This window comes from Polypterus senegalus, chromosome 1 (assembly GCF_016835505.1).
Source record: "Polypterus senegalus isolate Bchr_013 chromosome 1, ASM1683550v1, whole genome shotgun sequence".
Lineage (NCBI taxonomy): Eukaryota > Metazoa > Chordata > Cladistia > Polypteriformes > Polypteridae > Polypterus > Polypterus senegalus.
In genome coordinates this window covers 181,411,498-181,425,724 of record NC_053154.1, presented here as the reverse complement: position 1 = coordinate 181,425,724, position 14,227 = coordinate 181,411,498, and the positions used below count along the sequence as shown (strand labels likewise).

The following is a 14,227-nucleotide window of genomic DNA, read 5'->3' as shown; positions in this document are numbered from 1 at the left end:
ACTTTATCAGACCATGTTAGGGTAACAAAAGATAATCATTTTTGTGGTCAGAGACACCAGATTAGAATTTCTTCTAACAACACAAAATGCACTTAAATAAGAACCATATTACCCATTCCATGTCCACAAGTATAATTGTGGGAGAGTACTCACCTCCTGTTAGTCATTCTTTAGTGATGTGTAAAGAAAAGTACCACGAGGAAAAATCATTTAGATATCAGGCAATGTGTTAAGTCTATATGGACAAAGAGTAACCTACTATACGTGTTTCAAACCAAGGATGCTGGATCCTTGAGGCAACAGCACTAACCACTGTGTCAGCAGACAATGAAATATTCCAAAGAGAAAACAAAAAAACAAATAGCATTACTTTATAAAACAGTTCAGTGGTAAATGGATAAATAAAACCCATTCAAATCCAAAAAAGCCCATATAGTCATTGCTAGTGACATAAACTTGGAACTTTTTCAGTAATAATTAATTTTACTAACAAATCTGCTTGTGTCAGAGCACAGTGCTTTTTCTGTTCTTTAATTATACATAGTATATTGTAAATTTTAAATACTAAATAATCAATAAGTAAAGAGTCTACAGTCATAATGTCAATTACACATTGTTAAAAAAAATAAATACATACTATTGAAATTCTATAGCCAAACATAAATCTATGGTAAAAAGTCATGGCTGAATGAAATAAGTTAATGAAGTAAGGAATAATATTATCATTAAATAGAAAGTTGTAAACAAGTTTGACTGAGGACTGTACAGCGTGTACAAAATTAAAAAAGTAATGTGTATAAAGGGCGGCACAGTGGTGCAGTGGGTAGCGCTGCTGCCTCGCAGTTAGGAGACCTGGGTTTGCTTCCTGGGTCCTCCCTGCGTGGCGTTTGCAGGTTCTCCCCATGTCTATGTGGGTTTCCTCCGGGTTCAAAGACATGCAGGTTAGGTGCATTGGTGATTCTAAATTATCCCTAGTGTGTGCTTGCTGTGTGGGTGTGTGTGTGCGCCTTGCCCGGGGTTTGTTTCCTGCCTTGCGCCCTGTGTTGGCTGGGATTGGGTCCTGCAGACCCCTATGACCCAAGTTTGGATATAGCGGGTTGGATAATGGATGGATGTGTATAAATGTTAAAAAGAGAAAAATAATACATTTACACAAGAAAAATGATAACTAAAAACATGCTTTTAATCAAAAGTAATAATTAATAGCAAATCAACAAGCAGACAATAAGATCTTTACATTATTTTTTCTTTTACTTGACATTACAGGAGGTATACCATTTTTTAAAGAGTTAATTTGTAATTACCAATTCAGAGAACCTGATACTGTAGTTGTTTGTTCACTACAAGTTCAAGTATAGTATCAGTATAATAAGTCTTCAGAATATAATATCTCATAGAAATTTTAACAAAAAACATTTTTTTTCTCTTAGAAAATGTGCAAAAGACCTACTGTAAATATTTTGTTTAATATTTTAATTGATCTCAATGCAAGGATTTATTTGGAGCGTTCCAAGCTGGAAGCCACAGAAAGGCAGTCTTTTCTTAACCTTTTTGCCAATGAAAATATGTGGCTTTACGTTAAAAAAGTGGAAAAGCAGACTGACAGTCTGTGGCTTGCTTTTTTGATTGAATTCAACACCTGCTTTACAGTGATAATCCAAGAAAAGGCAGCAGTCAGCAAAATGGTCTAAAATGTAGTAAAAAAAGGAAGAAATGTTCTTACAATTTTAAATGTATATGTTAAGTTGAGTTCCACATTTTATTGATCTCATACTACTTAATTACTGTGATGTTTATTTTACTTTTATGGTATTTATGACTAATTATACATTTTCTGTATTCAATATATTTCTACTCATAAGCTACATAATTATAATTTTAAAACCTATTTGGTAGAATTATTTGAATTGATAAAAATATTAAGGTTATTTAGTGAAATATTACAATTACATATTAAGATAATGAAGATTTGTTAAACACACATTATTTGGTATTTGTAAACATATTTTAAAGATCAATTTTAATATATGTTGATGAATCATGTTGTTTAAAACTAAAACAGCCTTAACTAACACATATTTGCACTCTTTACTTTTCAGTTTATTTTATGCTTTTGTAAAAGGAATACTTTACATTTTATTATTTTATTAAAAGACCAAATTAAACCAGAGTGCTCTGTTGTTCAATAGTTTAAGGCCTGGGAAAGTTTACAGTGTGAAATTTTAAAGGTGATTTGTGAAAAGTCGATAAAAAAGTTCCATTCAGAGAACTAGTTATCAATATGTAAAAATGTCACTTAATGCTGTTTATACAAGTATGTATTGTATAAAACATCTTAAAAGTATACTGTATAAGATGTGTAAACAGTGCAAGGATGGGGACACTGCACTGTAAAAATAGCACCAAGAGATGTAAAATAGAGGGCCTGACTCATTGTGGTTATAAAATATCCCTGGGCATTCTTCATAAAGAGTAGAGTGTTCCCCAATGTCTATGCTAAATTGCCCACCACCACCAAGTCAATCTAGCCTCCTAATCATCCCCTGTCCCTAATTAGCTAACTATCTCTCTCACCCATTCATTTTCTAGTAGCTAATGTGTGGTGAGTCTATTGGTGCAAAATGGCTGCCATTGCATCATCCAGGTGAGTGCTACACATTGGTTTTCGTCAAAGTGGCTCCCCACTCTTATGCAAAGTGTTTTGAGCAGTAGAAAAGCACTATATAAATTTTTAAGATTTTTATTATTATCTATTGATGTTTCCAAACAAATACCCATTTCTGACATATCTGATTGGTGGGACTTCTTCCTGGTTTGCATCTTATTTCCTTTTCGATTGCTGAATGGAAATCAATTTTCTACAATACATAATTTTTTTACTAATGAGAATGCGGCAGAAAAAACACCAGGGCAGCTTAAAGCACGTATTAATAGTAACTAAATTTCTCAGCAGCATTTTTGGTTGGGAAAGTACCTCTTTATAGTTTTGCTGCCTTCTCTGCCTTTATTAATGTTTTCCAAATTGAAACAGATGCATTTACTAGGTCCATACAAAGACTGCTGCTTCAGATGATCAGAAGCAGAAAGATGAAGAATAACAGCAGAACAGTTGAGATGCATGCTAAACATTCTGAATGAGTATCACTTCAAGGAAAAGAGAATGAAATCAAATGTTGATAGGTGATGAATATTGTTTAGACCAGAGGGAAGAGAGAGAATGGAGAAACAAATATACAGGGAGATTCGGAACAGCATACAATGTAGGAACCAAGATGTGCTTTTTTTATAGAAAAGAAACTACAAATTTAACTATAGAAGTAAATACCATAGTGGGTTTAACAAAATGTTGGATGAAATACTGGAATAGCTTACCTAATAGCTATCTTAACAAGCTTCACAGGATTGATGTTCTCCTTTTATTGGTAAACACTTCTATGTTCTATATGAAAAAAGATACAAAAGAACACCCCGAGAAAGGTGATTAGAGAGAAAAGAAAAGATAAGAAATGTTGACCATATCATATAGGGAAGAAAATAAAAATGGAAACATGCCACAAAAATAATTCACAATGGAAGAGCAAACCAAAGATCAGAAGACACCAAAAGGCAAACATTGAATGTAGCTAAGCAATGGAGAACAGGTGTAGACAGAAACTAAATAAATAAGCAGACAGAGAGAATGATATAGAATAAGAAAATAAAAAAGAGAGAACAGGAAAAGCTAAGAACACAGAACCACAGCATAGCTACCTGTAAAGTTCATAATACCCCCACATTATCAATATAATACTCAAATCAGACAATAAGACGGTGCTCATAACTGGATATTCCATAGTGCAGAATGTATGAGTTATAAAATTTAACAGTTAAAGTAAAATGCCTCGCATGTTCCAAGGTTTTCCAGATTGAGGCTACAATGGACTCCCTGGCCAACAATGAACCACCCACCTTATTGCTGAATTTTGGAACTAACAAATATATTTAAATCAGCAATATGATGTATTAAAGAAATGTGTTCATGTCATTGCTAGTTAGTGAGCAGGGGCCTCATGTATAAACGGTGCATACATACAAAAATGTTGTATATACCCATTTCCACACTCACTTCAAGATGTATAAAAACTAAACTTGGCTACGTACATTTCACAGCGGCCTTTTCTAACTCAGTTTTGCAAATGGCAGCACTCCAGCATCAAAGCAGTGGTACTGTCTCTGTGTCGTTTCCCTTTCTTTTTTAGATTCACATCCATGACATTGGCTTTATCAAATTACTGGCATTTTGTTTACAAATTTAAGGCACTTGATTGTAATCATTTTGTGACAATATAATTTTGCACAGAATAGCAAGCTATTCCAAATAGCATAGCTTCTTTAGCGTTGTTACTCTCATTGCACCACTCAGAGTATTTTAACTCATTCTCTCTGTGTGTGGTATCACAACTGCGCAGCAGCCTATTGGAAAGCTGTACAGCAGGTTGTGCTGAGAGTGTAGAGGATTATGGGGATACAGTTTCCAACGCTGGAGGACATTTATAGCACACACTCTGTCAAGAAAGCGATCAGTATTTGTATGGATTCCACTCACCCATGCCACAGTATTTTTGAACTTCTCCCATCTGGCAAACGCTTCAGAGCCTTTCCTGTATAGACCTCGAGGCTTAGAAACAGTTTCATCCCAAGAGCTATAAATGCACTCAATCAGTCCATCAAGTTCCCTGAGTAGAACTGTTTGTACTTATAATTACACTTACCTTACTATAAACTTGCCCTACAACTGTGAAATTGCACAACCTGAGCCACATTATGAACTATTTGCATTATATGTACATGTATATTGTACTTAATGTTTTCATATTGTGTATTTTTTCATATTATTATTATTATTATTATTATTAATAATAATAATTTTTTATCACTTTATAGAAAAATAAGTTTATGGAGGAGTTGACAATAAAGGAATTCAATTCAATAGAAGCAGAGTGAATATTTACAAATAATAATGACTGGGGTCTAAGTCAATTTAGATTTCCAACAGCTATCCACTTGCAGCTGTGTGCTGTTAGAATAGTAGGATGTATACTTGATATCATTTTATGATGAAATGCATTAAAGCATGTATATTACATTTTACAGATAAATTGTTAACTTAATTTAAATAATGTATACCTTTAATAATTAAAAATGTAGGGGCACAGTGGCAAAGCAATAGCGATGAGTTGGCGCCCCATCCAGGGATTGTTCCTGCCTTACACTATTTGCTTGCTGGGACTGGCGTGGCCCTGGATGGATGGATAGATGGAATAATTTAACATGTATAATGCAGATTTTTCAATGTTCCTTGCAAGTTTTGAAGAATCACTTATTGTGTGGCGATGGGTTACATGGAGAAAGAAAACAGAAGGACAGGAAATGGGGGTTGGTATGTTTGACAGAGACAGTACTGCTGCAATAAATTATTCCATCCAGCATCTTGTAGGAGGCAGGAACAATCCCTAGATGGGGTGCCAGCTCATTGCTACCACTGTGCCACCATGACCCCAAATGTTTAATACATGCTTTAATGCATTTTCTTCATGAAAATGATGTAAAGTATACATCTTATTATTCTAAGATGTTCAGAAAACCATAATATCATGAATGTAATGTATTCTATGTGGCAATTACTGCCTTCACACTCCTATTGGCATAACAGAAAGCCCGTTTAAGAAGCACAAAGCGATTAACAGTTGGGTCGGGGAACACATACTGTAGGATACCAAGCATTTAACATGCTACTTTAGTTATGATGGGGTTTGAGAAACTCTAGCAAATTAAAAATTGATTTTAAAATTAAGTTTAAAACGTTCTACTTTAATGACAAAATAAACAAGATTAAAATTGACATTTTGACTTTAATCTTGACATAGAACTTTTGTTCTTCACTGTGTCTTTATTTTTTTTCTTCTTTGTGGCTCTAATATGCTTTCGTATGACACTCAGACACTCACCTTTTCACATCGACTTTGACAGTTGGTGAAATTCTTTTTTTATGTGCTTTCACCATTATCTTTTAACAAAACACTGAAAGAAAGGGGCTATTTATATTGCTTTGCATATTCAAATACGCAGAATTCTGGGAGGAGTTGAAGTGGGACTGTAGACACGTGCATGTGCATTAAAATTCACATTGATTGGGATTTACAAAGGGGAAGTACGTGTAACTTTGCTTACACAAACAATTATGCATTTAAATTATTTTGTGCATATGCACATTTCTCTTTTTATATGTATGCCTTGTTTTAGTGTGAATTCTATGCACAGCATTATACATGAGGCCCCTGGTGTGCAAGCAAAACCATGGTCTTTCTATATAAGATGATTTTTGGGAAAAACCTGGATTTTTTTAATAGGGAAGTGGTCTTCATCCTAACTGGAGGGTATGTAACATTTTGACCTAAGATATGGCAGCAAAATTACCTGGCTGACTAAAAGTATTAATTCATGTAATACAGTATAAATCCATTCAAAATCAAAACATAGACAGAAGAATTTATGTAGTATTAAAATCAGATCCCCTACCATGGATGAATATAGAAATAGAAACAGAATATACTGTATAATGAACTAAAAAAAAAAATTAAAACAACACTTTAGTCCAGAAACATCTTTGTATGTTAAAATGCTGTTTGCTAAAATTCACGCACTAGGAAATACTGATGTTAAAACAGATACCTTCATGACATGTTTTACACATCTGATAATAAAGTGTCAAAACCCTACTGAGTTTAAGGATGTAGCTTATTATCCTAACCATATATTGGATACTAGCAAAATACCTGCGCTTCGCAGCGGAGAAGTAGTGTGTTAAAGAAGTTATGAAAAAGAAAAGGAAACATTTTAAAAATAACGTTACATGATTGTCAGTGTAATTATTTTGTCACTGTTATGAGTGTTGCTGTCATCAAGGATTTGATTATCATTATTTCTTTCAATCAGGTTTGTATTTGGAGGACATGTTGTGTTCAAGTTACATTCTGCATTTGTCAACCGTTGTAAAGATAACAGGTTTCATTCATCGAAGTGTTCACTACCCAAATCGCTACTCGTGAATCTAAGATGTTTAACAGGCATTCCCGATATTAACTTGTGGATTTGCCTGCGAATATTTAGCGGCAGCGTGTCTATGAACTTGTGGAATTGCTTGCAAGTATTTAGCAGCAGTGTCTCTATTAACTTGTGGATCTGCCTGGGTGTATTTAGCGACAGCATCCCTATGAACTTGTGGATCTGCCTGGGTGTATTTAGCAACAGCATGTCTATTAACTTGTGGATTTTTCTGCAAGTATTTGGCGGCAGCGTCACTAAGTTGTTTTCGTCTAGCTGCATCAGAAAATGTACCACGACGTCTGACACGCCTCGTTTTTACTGTTTTCTCACAGCTTGGATTACTGCTGTCATAATTGCTTTGAGTTTCATGGTTTGTTTCAATTACATTAGTATTTGCAGAACTTGTTGTGTTGAAGTGACTTTCGGCATCTGTCAAGCGTTGTAAGCATACAACCGGTTTCATCGATAACTTCGCATCCGGCTTTTGAGAGCTGAAACACCCATAAACATCAAAGTGTCCACTACTCAAATCGTCACCTGTGAATCTAAGATGTTTAAGAGGCATTGGTGGTTCTCCAAAGGTGTAAAATATTTGGCCATTTCGGTACAAGTGAAAGTGACAACCGAACAATTAAGTGGCAGCCATTAACTCACATGCAGAACCATAGGTGAAGGGCTTAAGCATTTCACTCTTATAGTGCTCCTGTGTAGTGTAATTTATCTTCTGTACCGTCATCAGTCCTCACCTTGAACCTGTCCCAGTCATTCAATACATAAGACACAATGTTCCTCTGGATATCAAGAGTGAGCCTGATATGGCCGTGCAATATGTAACACAGAGAATGGAAAAGGCAGGTGGCATCTCCGGACATGGAGACCACTCAGTAAGTGACAGTTCTTTGATCGATGGTGATCACCTCGATAGACATGTTAATGGGGGTACAATTGGAACGGTAAAGGAAATGGGTACCTGAACAGTAAAGTAAGTCTAAAATACCTACACAATAACTATAATCGTAATAAACGAACAATAAAACAGTGGAGAAGCCCTGGATTAAATAAAAAGACTGCAGTTATCAGCAGGGAGACATGAATACCGTGGCATTGCAAGGAAGGGAATGAAGAGACCGGAGTGACGGACGCCCTTATATGGGCAGGCAGCCAATTACGTGGGAGGCGTGGGGATGGGGGAGGCAACGGCGTCTCACACGGCGACCGAGCTGCAGGCTATGGATGTATATATGTACGTAAGCAGAATTCAGTTATGACCGTTCCGCGTAGAATTTCAAAATATATACATATAAACATCTACATATAAACATATCTCTATTTATATATATATATATATATATATATATATATATATATATATATATATATATATATATATATACAGTGGAACCTCGGTTTGCGAGCATAATTCGTTCCGGAAACATGCTCGCAATCCAAAACACTCGTATATCAAAGCAAATTTCCCCATAAGAAATAATGGAAACTCAGATGATTCGTTCCACAACCTAAAACTATTCATATAAAAATGATTAAGACAAAATATAAAGTAAAATACATAATACAAATTAACCTGCACTTTACCTTTAAAAAGAATCATGGCTGGTGTGAGTTTCTAAACTCATGTGGGATTCCACCCAACAGGAAGACACCCGGAAGAGCGTCCCAAAGCAAATGGCAGTCTCCAAGCGCTGTAGCAGTTCGCCGTATAAGCGCATCCAAAAAGATCGCAGACATGCTATAAGCGCCTGTCGTCAATGGGTCATACAAGGAACATTATAAAGATCCCGCTGCAATAAATAACAGCGCTGTTGCTGTTTCAAGCTGAATAAAACTAGTGTTAAAGTACTGAGACTCGCACTTCACAGCGCACACACACACAGTCACAATGCTGTAGTAAACAGAGAGACGCGCTGGGCGAGCGAGATAAGGAGAGAGAGAGACGCGCTGTAAACAGAGACGCGCTGGGCGAGCGAGATAAGGTGAGAGAGAGAGAGAGACGCGCTGTAAACAGAGAGATGCACTGGGCGAGCAAGCAAGCAAGATAAGGAGAGAGAGAGAGGTGCTGGGCAAGCGAGCGAGATAAGGAGAGAGAGAGAAGAACCATCAGCTCAGTTGTGATCACATGACGCTCAGCAGACAAAGTGTATCCATACTGCTCGTATTGCAAGACATCGCCGTTTATCAAGTCAAAATTTATTAAAAATTTTGCTCGTCTTGCAAAACACTCGTAAACCAAGTTACGTAAACCGAGGTTCCACTTGTGTGTATATATATATATATATATATATATATATATATATATATATATATATATATATACATACACACACAGTGGTGTGAAAAACTATTTGCCCCCTTCCTGATTTCTTATTCTTTTGCATGTTTGTCACACAAAATGTTTCTGATCATCAAACACATTTAACCATTAGTCAAATATAACACAAGTAAACACAAAATGCAGTTTTAAATGATGGTTTTTATTATTTAGGGAGAAAAAAAATCCAAACCTACATGGCCCTGTGTGAAAAAGTAATTGCCCCTTGTTAAAAAATAACCTAACTGTGGTGTATCACACCTGAGTTCAAGTTCCGTAGCCACCCCCAGGCCTGATTACTGCCACACCTGTTTCAATCAAGAAATCACTTAAATAGGAGCTGCCTGACACAGAGAAGTAGACCAAAAGCACCTCAAAAGCTAGACATCTTGCCAAGATCCAAATAAATTTAGGAACAAATGAGAACAGAAGTAATTGAGATCTATCAGTCTGGTAAAGGTTATAAAGCCATTTCTAAAGCTTTGGGACTCCAGCGAACCACAGTGAGAGCCATTACCCACAAATGGCAAAAACATGGAACAGTGGTGAACCTTCCCAGGAGTGGCCGGCCGACCAAAATTACCCCAAGAGCGCAGAGACGACTCATCCGAGAGGTCACAAAAGACCCCAGGACAACGTCTAAAGAACTGCAGGCCTCACTTGCCTCAATTAAGGTCAGTGTTCACGACTCCACCATAAGAAAGAGACTGGGCAAAAACGGCCTGCATGGCAGATTTCCAAGACGCAAACTACTGTTAAGCAAAAAGAACATTAGGGCTCGTCACAATATTGCATATACTATGGGGTGCCAAACAGGCAAATAAATTGATTTTGAGAATATATAAAGTCAAAACTTGAATATATAAAGTCATTCCCGAATCTATAAAGTGAAAACTTGAATATATAAAGTCATCGCTGGAATATATAAAGTCAAACTTGTTTCTAAATATATAAAGTCAAAAATTGAATATATAAAGTCAAAACCTGAATATACAGTATAAAGTCAGCGTCGGAATTTATAAAGTCATTCCTGATTATATAAAGTCAACATCGGAGTATATAAACTCATTCCTGAATATATAAAGTCAAAGTCAAAATCTATTGATTGAAACGACTCTGAACTGAACTAAGTGAACAAAAACGTATTCAGAAAAATAAATTTAAAAAACACTGTTCGGTTAATGTTTTGAAAATGATGCATCTGCCCAGGATTGGTTCCTGTCTTGCGCCCAGTGTTGGCTGGGATTGGCTCCAGCAGACCCCCGTGACCCTGTGGTCGGATTCAACGGGTTGGGAAAAGGATGGATATTCCAGCGCTTACTTTATATATTCCGACGCTGACTTTATATATTCCGAAATATTCCAACGCTGTCTTTATATACTTAGGTTTTGACTTTATGTATTTGGGAATGACTTTATATATTCAAGTTTTGACTTTATATATACCGACGCTGACTTTATATATTCAAGTTTTGACTTCATTTATTCCGACAGTGACTTTATATAATCAAGTTTTGACTTTATATAGTTAAATGTAGTCATCATTGCATAACTTTTTCTTTACCATAGAAATTTAAAGACTAAATTCAACTTCCATTCCTAACAAAGATATTTCTGGCGACTAAATAGAACCTACTTATATCCAAATTCGAGCTATTGAGCTGTCGCCTGCCTGCCTGAATAAGTCACCCTCACTTCGCTGTTACTTTTTTACCGTTCATTTAATCATGGCTAGTGGCGGAAAAATTATAAAATGATTATTGATGGTGAATCGATTATTCATAAAGCTTCAATTGGTGATCTGTTTTTCTGCGTTAACCTCATATTTTTTCATAGTTCTTCTCAAACCAAGGGGGTGCGAGGTTAAAATGAATCGGGAAGCGCTGATCAATGTAATCGGTGTACCAGGAAATCATGCATTGAGAGAAGTTCCCCTTTGCTTGGAATGCAAAGTGTGATTAAATGCGTGATTTTTTAACGCATTATTGAGCACATGCATCGAAGCTTCTCAGCTGTGCTTGTGCTAAGAAAAAGAAACATTTTAAAAATAACGTAACACGATTGTCAATGTAACCTTTTGTAAGTAGTGCCTAGAGTATTTAGTGTGGAGAAACTGCAGAGACAGCATGTGTATTAACTTGTGGATTTTTCTGTGAGTATTTGGTGGCAGCGTCACAAAGTCGCTTCCGTAACACTGCGTGCGTTAGCTGTGGAGCTCAGCTCAGAGCGAAATGAGGTGAATGGGAGGGGAGATGATGACGTGACTCCCCCACCCGCCTTAACTGTCAATCCCCCACAAACACAGTCTCTTGGAATTTGCATAAGCACAGCCCTTCACGTGCAATTTTAACTTAGTTACAAAGTGATCAAAACTCTCGTTTATATCCTGCATCCTCTCATTAAACTTGTATCCCGCATTACCCGTGGGCATGACAAACGCCAGCGGCAGCCTGTCTATGAACTTAATTTAAACTTTAGGTTTACACCTTGCTTTGTTTCCGAAGTAGCAGCACTCATGAATATGGTTGTATATGTCATTTGCTCGCTTCTTATTGTTTCACTGCCTTCTCAATTGTATAATGCATGTTTTCTACAGCGCTTTTTGGAGCTCTCCCTGGTTTTCTACGCACTGCGTTGACAGTCAGTTCACGTGATTACGTGGGAGGCGTGATGATGTCACACGAAACTCCGCCCCCACGGCTTTCGAGCTCAACTCCATTACAGTAGATGGAGAAAAATAGCTTCCAGTTATGACCATTATGCATAGAATTTCGAAATGAAACCTGCCCAGTTTTTGTAAGGAAGCTGTAAGGAATAAGCCTGCCAAATTTCAGCCTTCTACCTACACGGGAACTTGGAGAATTAGTGATGAGTGAGTGAGTGAGTCAGTCAGTGAGGGCTTTACCTTTTATTAGTATAAATATATATACACAGACACATATATACATATATATATATATATATATATACTGTATACATACAAAATACAGCCAAATCCCAGCGCGCGAAGAACTGCTTTTAAATTTTTATTAAGAAGAAAAGAAAACCTTTTTAAACTGAGGGAAAATATACCAATAACTATCTGTTAAGGATCTCTTTGTATACCACGTTGTCAGTTCAGCAGTCCGGTTGTAATATGACCAAGCTGTGCACTGAGATTACTTTTGAGAATGCAACGTATAGTTTTGTCCAGGAGGAAAGCAATGTTGCCTCAAATCAATGGCAACCTCTTGTAGGGTGTGTCCCTGAGACTTATTAATTGTCAACGCGAAGCAGAGCCTTACTGGAAATTTGAGGCATTTGAATTGAAATGGGAGATCAGACGGTATAACGGTGATGCAAGGAATACATTCAGAGTGTGGCGCTCTGCTGTTTTTTTTTTTTGTAGCTGCCTTCACACAGCTTCTCTGCTGCTTTATAAACGAACGCCACATAAGACCATCGTTTCTCCTTTCTTCGCGGTTCTGTACTGTTTTATTGTTCGTTTATTACAATTCTTATAGTTATTGTGTAGCTATTCAAGACTTACTTTACTGTTCAGGTACCCATTTCCTTTATTTAATCCGCGGCTTGTACGTTATTTTTTGTTCATTTATTACGATTATAGATATTTATTGATTCCCTTGTTTAGCTGACTGCCTGCTCATATAAAAAGCTCTGCTGGTTTTTTGTGAAACAGCCTTTACACAGCTTCTCCGCTGTTTTATAAACGAACGACATATAAAGCCATCACCTTGTCAATTGTGTAATGCGTTTTTTGAACAGTTTGATGCATGGAAGTGATCACTCATAATGCGTTTAGTCAGTTCACGTGAGCTGCTCTCTTGCGATGTCCACGGCTTTATTTAATGTTAGCTAAGACCCGGCACTTAAAAGTTTCTCGCTACAGCAATTTTAACTCCGTTACAAAGTGATCCAAAGTCTCGTTTATACCTCATGTCTTCTCATTAAACTTGTATCTCGCAAATAAAGTATTCGGCATTTTTCTTCAGCGCTGTTTGGGAGCTTTTCCTTCTTTTCTACGTACTGTGGTCACAGTCAGCTCACGTGATTACGTGGGAGGCGTGATGATGTCACATGCAGCTCCGCCCCCCCACGGCCATTGAGCTAACGTCCATTACAGTAGATGGAGAAAAATAGCTTCCAGTTATGACCATTACACATAGAATTTCGAAATGAAACCTGCCCAACTTTTGTAAGTAAGCTGTAAGGAATGAGCCTGCCAAATTTCAGCCTTCTACCCACACGGGAAGTTGGAGAATTGGTGATGAGTGAGTGAGTGAGTCAGTGAGGGCTTTGCCTTTTATTAGTATATATATATATATATATATATATATATATATATATATATATATATATATATATATATCTACATAGCAAAATACCCACGCTTCACAGCGGAGAACTAGTGTGTTAAAGAAGTTATGACAAAGAAAAGGAAACATTTTAAAAATAATGTAACATGATTGTCAATGTAATTGTTTTGTGACTGTTATGAGTGTGGCTGTCATCAAGGATTTGATCATCGTTATTTCTTTCAATCAGGTTCGTATTTGGAGGTAAACCGATTTGGTCGTGAACCAAAGCAATTTCCCCACATAGGATTGTATGTAAATACAATTAATCTGTTCCAGACCATATGAACTGTATGTAAATATAGATTTTTTTAGTTTTTAAGCACAAATATAATTATACCATAGAATGCACAGCGTAATAGTAAACTAAATGTAAAAACATTGAATAAAACTGAGAAAACCTTGAATAACAGAGAAAACTAACACTGCAATAGTTCGCGCTATTGCGCTACCAACTGCT

General features: G+C 36.5%; 1 protein-coding gene across 2 annotated transcripts in view; it reads right to left on the bottom strand.

Moving 5' to 3' along the window:
- The window catches only part of LOC120535895 (mitochondrial glutamate carrier 1-like), a 129,420-nt gene that overhangs the window by 102,855 nt on the left and 12,338 nt on the right, over positions 1-14,227 (bottom strand). The window contains exon 2 of one of the 2 annotated variants that reach the window (XM_039764060.1): positions 3,373-3,439. The exons of the other annotated variant lie outside the window; for it this stretch is intronic. The gene's annotated coding sequence lies outside the window, so the exon portion shown is untranslated. The remainder of the gene's footprint in view (positions 1-3,372; positions 3,440-14,227) is intronic. 2 annotated transcript variants of the gene reach the window in all.